The sequence below is a fragment of the Corapipo altera genome, unplaced genomic scaffold (assembly GCF_003945725.1).
Source record: "Corapipo altera isolate COAL_440 unplaced genomic scaffold, ASM394572v1 183, whole genome shotgun sequence".
Lineage (NCBI taxonomy): Eukaryota > Metazoa > Chordata > Aves > Passeriformes > Pipridae > Corapipo > Corapipo altera.
In genome coordinates this window covers 298,971-304,777 of record NW_020885026.1, presented here as the reverse complement: position 1 = coordinate 304,777, position 5,807 = coordinate 298,971, and positions in this window count along the sequence as shown.

Below are 5,807 nucleotides of genomic sequence, written 5' to 3'. Positions count from 1 at the left end.
CTCCTTTTTTCCCCCCCTCTTTTTTTTTTTTTTTTTTTTTTGAAAAGCCCCCAAATAGGCTCCATGTGGTTCTGGGTAAAGTCAGCCCCTGGCTTGGCTTTGAAATTGCTTCTGCAATTATGTAAAAGAGCCATTCAGCAACACGGCGGAATTAAAAGCGATGGAGGGCTGCTCCCTTTTCTCCGGCGAGCTTCTCATGTTGGCCGGCTCAAAGCCTTTTCCAACACGACGTCTTTGGCGAGGACAAAAGCTGGGACACAAAAAAAAAAAGGGGGAAAAAGGAAAAAAAAAAAGAAAAGCCCCCAAACTTGTAAATTGAACGTCAAGGGAACTTTACACAATTTCAAAGGCCATAAATAATGATAAAGGGACCAGGCGAAGAGGCAAACCCAGGCAATTAATGGAGGTTCCCAAGCAAAGATCAAGTGGTTTGGAAAATAAAATTAAATGCAAAAAAAAAAAAAAAAGGAGGGGGAGAAAAAAAGAGAAAGGAGGGGAGTTGGCTGGGGGTGGGATCCCTCCTGCCTCTGGGAAGTTGAAGTCTTCCTGGGACAATAGTGCTGGCTTTGCCCCTGGGCTTGGCTTTGGGGGGGTTCTGCAGACAAGCCCTGACTTAAAGTGGCTTTTGGCAGGGGGGTGGGTCCCCCAAAACCAGGGGTCAACAGGTGAACCCTGGCCTGTCCACTTGGGAAGCTCTTACTGATCCACAACTCCTTTCCAGCTAATAGATGTTCCTGTTTTCCAGGGGAGGATGGAAGTTGTCAGGCTGGGTGCTGTGCACTGCAGGAGGAAGGTGACCTGCCCATGGCAGTGGCTGGTGAGTGCTAAGGATTGGGACAACCATGCTCTGTCCCCCAAATCCTACCCCTCCAGGCCCCCAAAAGCTCAGAGGCACACGGGGTGAGGGTGATCCCTCCAGCACTGGCACAGCTGTGCATCCCAAAGGACACCCCCCTCGAGCTTCTACCCCCCCCCCCCCCCCCCCCCCCCCCCCCGAGAAGTTCCCTTTGTGGTTTGTCCTCTGGAAAGGGGTATCACAACCTCCCTGCCAGCCCTTAGCAAGTGGCATTTGCAATCCTCCCAAAAACCCCTTTCGCTGCTCATTCCCGCCACTGAAGCTCGTTGGCTTCCTGCAACGGGGGGCTGGGGCTGCCCCCCAACCCATGCCCGGATATCTGGGTCAGTTTATCCCTCCACATCTCCAGCCAACATCTGAAAGCGTTCTTTTCTTGGCAGAAACTGTTAGAGGGGGGTTATTGCTTTTGGGCCTCGGCGCAGTTGTGCCGGCCAGTCCTGCCTGTGGCTCCCCTTCCCTGTCTCGGTGCAGCTTTTGGGGTTCCGAGCCCTGCTGGTCCCCCCGGCGTGAATTCTGGGGTTCCCCCTTCCCCAGTGCTGCACTTCTGCTGGAGAAACCAATTTTCCCAGAGGTATGGCACGTGGGACAGGGTGGATGGCCACGGAAGCAGCTGCTGCTGGGGATGAGGGGGTTGTGTGGTGTGTGCGCGCAAACACTTTTGGGGCCCGTCTCTGACTTCAGGGGACTGGGAGAAGTTTACTTATCCAGCTCATTTCCATATGTCCAGACTCCCCTCTCAGAGGCCACCATATGTGCAGCAGTGCAGCGCTCGGGGTTTTTCCCAGCACGGCTGGATCTCCCCTGTGGGTGCCTCGGAGCCGCGCGCGTGGTTGTTTCTCTCCCGTGTTTTTCCCTTTTCCCCCTCCTCGGGATCCATCAGGCATCACCCGATCACAGCCCTCTCCTGCCTCCCTCTCCTTCCATCCACCACGGATGGAGCTGAGCTAAACTCTCCAGCCCCCCAAATCAGCAGCATCCCTGCTCATTCCCAAACCAGCCCCAGCGGGCTGGAAAGCCGTGCGGAGAAGCAAAGCTTTCGTTCAAATAGAAAAGCGAGTGAGAGAGGGGGGAAAAAAAATCATCTCTTTTCAGGAACCCACGTTAGATTGCGGAAAGGGGAGAGATAATTAGGCACGGTAATCCGGCAGGGCATGGAAATGTGTACCAACACCCAGCTCCTGCAGCTGTTTGTATTGTCAGCCCCCTTCAAAATTTGCCCACAAACAAGTGCCTTTGCAAGACGGGAGCATTATTTCGGGCAAGAATAGGCTTTTTGTTCGGCACATAATTAGCTGATTTTTCTCCCGGAGAAAAACGTCGGCGATCTCTGATTGTCGGAGGAGCAACCGGAGCGTGATTGTGCCTGGGAAGTGTAGCAGGCGTGAGGGAGGCAAGGGGCAGGGCAGAGCAGGCAGGGGAGCCCCCGGAGGGACCCCCGCTGCCACGGGGACACGCCAGGAGCCTTTCCCAAGGGGTCTAAATCTAAATCAATACTTTGGAGGGTCATGCCTGGCTGGGGAGGAGCCCCTTTTCCCCCTGGGCAGCCTGGCTGGGCCGTGGTGTGGGTGCAGAGCAGGTCCCACATGGACCCAGCTTGAAATGTGGCACTCAAATGCTGCTGCAGGAGGCTCCCGAGTCACCTGGATTAGGGAATGCTGAAGAGCAGGTGCCTTCCAGCAGGTTTTGTCCCAGTCTCAGGAGAGGAGCAGCAGATACGTGGAGGTATCTTTGAACTGGGCAGATTTTGTGGGGGTGTCTGTGACTCTCATGGCCTCTTGGCTGGGGGGAAAGAGTGTGGCCTAAATAAACCCCCAAATCGGGCTGGGGAGGGGGTGCAGCTTTTTGGAGTGAAGGAGGGAAAGAAGGGAGCCACGAAGGAAGAGGAGGAGTGGGATGTGCTTGAGCCCTTCCATGTGGGAATCCATAGGGTGGCAGAGGTCAGAGCATTCCTCCACCTGGGCTGGGGAGCCAGTGGCTGCTCCCAGCCCCTTTGGGCACCTCCAGGCTGTTGGCAGGGGGCTGTGCTGGGGGTTTCCAGGGACCACATGGGATGGTGTCCTCCCATGGGGCTTTCGGGGGGCTGTGCTGGTGAGGAGCATTATTTGGAGGAGGGTCTGTGCTGCTGCTGGTCCCCGAGGTCAGTGAGGAGGGGTGGGGGGCAGCTCTGTTTTCCAGCAGATGTTAATAGCAGTGACTTTATCAAAGCCAAAACTCAGGCTTGCAAAGGCTCTGCCGAGCTAATTCTTGCATCCGCTGGGGAAATTTTAATTGCGTGGGAAATGTCACTAAAATCATCTCACCCTGCTGAGCTTTTAAAGTGATTTTTTTTCCTGGGAAAGGGAGCTGAGCAAGAGGGGAGACCGTGAGCAGAACTACCCCAAAAAAATCCGTGTATATTTAACCACGCAGGGATTAGGTGTGAGCACTGCATTAGGGATGCAGCCAGGGCTCTCCATCCTACCCCCCGTCATCTCTGCGGGGAAGGGGGATGCGGTTTTGTGCGTGGCTCAGGGTTCATTTCAGCGGTTTTGGGCTGCGGGAGCTGGGAGTAAGAGGGATGGAGACGTGGGAGGGCAGGATTTGCCCCTTGGCTGTGGGAACAGGGATGCGCATGGAAGCGCGTCCGCCGCGGGATGAGCCCCCCGCCCCACGCGTGCCCGCCGGGAACCCTCTCCCGCCTCCCCCTTCGCTTCCCAAGTGGGGGAAAAAAAGGCAAACCAAAACAAAAAACAATCCCCAAACCCCTCATTCGTCGCTTAATCCCATTAACTCCTTCGCGTGTTCCCATTTGAACTCTTGCCAGCCCCCCCGCCCCCGCAGGGTCCCCGCACCGCGGCTCAGTCGCGGATCCGGAGGGGAGGGGTCCCCGTCCTGGGGGGGTCTCCCAAAACTTCCCCCCAGCACCGGGGATGTGCCGCTTCCTATTGTCGGTTTATTTTTTTTCTATGTGTTTTTTCTCCCTTTTTCTCCCCTCTTTTCCCCCTTCCCCCCCCCTTCCTCTTTTTCCCTCCTTTTTTTTTCCTTTCTTTCCCCCCTCCTTTTTCCCTTTCTTCCTTTTTTTTTTTTTTTTTTATCAAACTCGAAGGCGCTCGGGATTTTCGGGTAAAAAAAAAATAGGATAAGAGGGTAAAAATAACACCGTGCAGGTAAAAAGGGAGGGAAAAAAAAAGGGGGGAAATAAAAAAAAAAAAAAGAGAAAAATTTTGACTTCCATAATCCCGGCTCATATCCCAAAATTCGTTCGGATAAGGGGAAGTAGGCTATTTTAAAAATTATTTTAAATGGATACATATTTAAATAACCGGAGTCCAAATATTTTAAGAGCCTTAAAGGAGACCTTAATCAAATGGATGGCTACGGAGAGATTAGTGGTGGCAAACCCCACGCACTCTCATTCCCGGCTTTTCGTGGAATCGAGTGGAGAAATCCGGCAGTTTTTAAAAAAAAAATCCCGAATAAAAGTCTAAAATATTCCCAGGTCAGAGGGGCACCGTCTCATTAAAACCAGCGCGGTCCTGAAACTGCACTGCAGACATTAAAGTGCAGTATTTTTCAATTAGAGCTGACGAATTCAATCAAAATTCCATAGATTAGGATGAAATGAGGCATGGGTCATTTACAGGGGAATTTAATTGCAGAGCCATTAGACAAATAGTATATTTGCCATTCTCACATTATCCATCATTTTAGACATCAATAGAAGGAACAGCATCTTTACTAATACAGCAGCACTTCCCAATCTCTGCCTGTAAACACTCCCTTTCCCCATAGCTCCTGATTATATCTGATTTCATTTAAAGCCATGGGGGATTATAAATGTTCCTGCAATCAGGTTCATTAGGACTTCAAAAATCTCATTTCTGATTTGTATTGCTTTGCGGATCACCCAGTGCAGCCTGCTTTAAAAAAAAAAAAAAAAAAAAAAAAATAAAAACCCCCAAACGCTGTTTCATTACCGGGGCCACTTCGGGGTTTGATTATCACCCTGAGGAGCCCGTTTTCAGATTGTGGGAGGCAAACCCGGCTTCCCACTGGGTTCACCCACCCCCCCTCCATCCCCGCAGCATCCCCGGGGCGGGCTCGATCCTGCTCCAGAGGGTCCCGAGTGTGGGGAAGAACACCCGACGGGACGGCAAAACCTTTTTTTTGGGAGGGTGGGAGGGTGTGCATCACTCCTTAATTCTCCCCAGCTCCCTGCAAACAGAGAGGTGTGTGCATCATGGCGGGAAATTCCCATTATTTGGAAATTATTCTGCAGCTGGACCATCGGTGGTTTAATGCTGCAGAGTGGGAAAACGAGCAGGAGCAGCCCCACCACACACACACGTACAAAAAAAAAAAAAAATCCTCGAGAAGGTCTCTGACATTTTTTTCCTTAATAGCTGCTTAATATCAAACGTCTTTCATAAAACACGCACATCCAGATAGACTTAAAAAAAAAAAAAAAGAAAGAAAAATAAAGAAAAAAACCCCAGAAAAGCCTTCATTTCCCCCAAATGTATGGCGTGCACAGCGCTGTGTTAGCTGCCTCAGTAATTTAATTGGAATGAAACGTGAAAAATGTGTCATTTTTTGAAGAATTTATGCATCGCTTCCTGGAAATCTCATTGTCTTAACTAGCAGCCTACTGTGTTCTGTTTAGCAGGCATAATCGCATTTTTATGTGTCTCCGTATTAGAAGTTAATGTGACCTCCCGTCTTTAGCTGCTGGAAAATAATAATAATAAAAAAAATAATAAAAACGATCCTTTCCTCGTAACATCTGCATCAAAACAAGGCGCCGGCAGGAGGGGAAAAAAAAATAAAACAACCCCCCTCCATATATTTGGTGTGTGTATATATATTTAAATATATATAGCCAAACGCTTCTTTACCCGCCCGCCAAACTTATCAACCCAAGCCCGGAGCATCATCCCACCCGGAGCTTCATCATCATCCCACCCGGAGCATC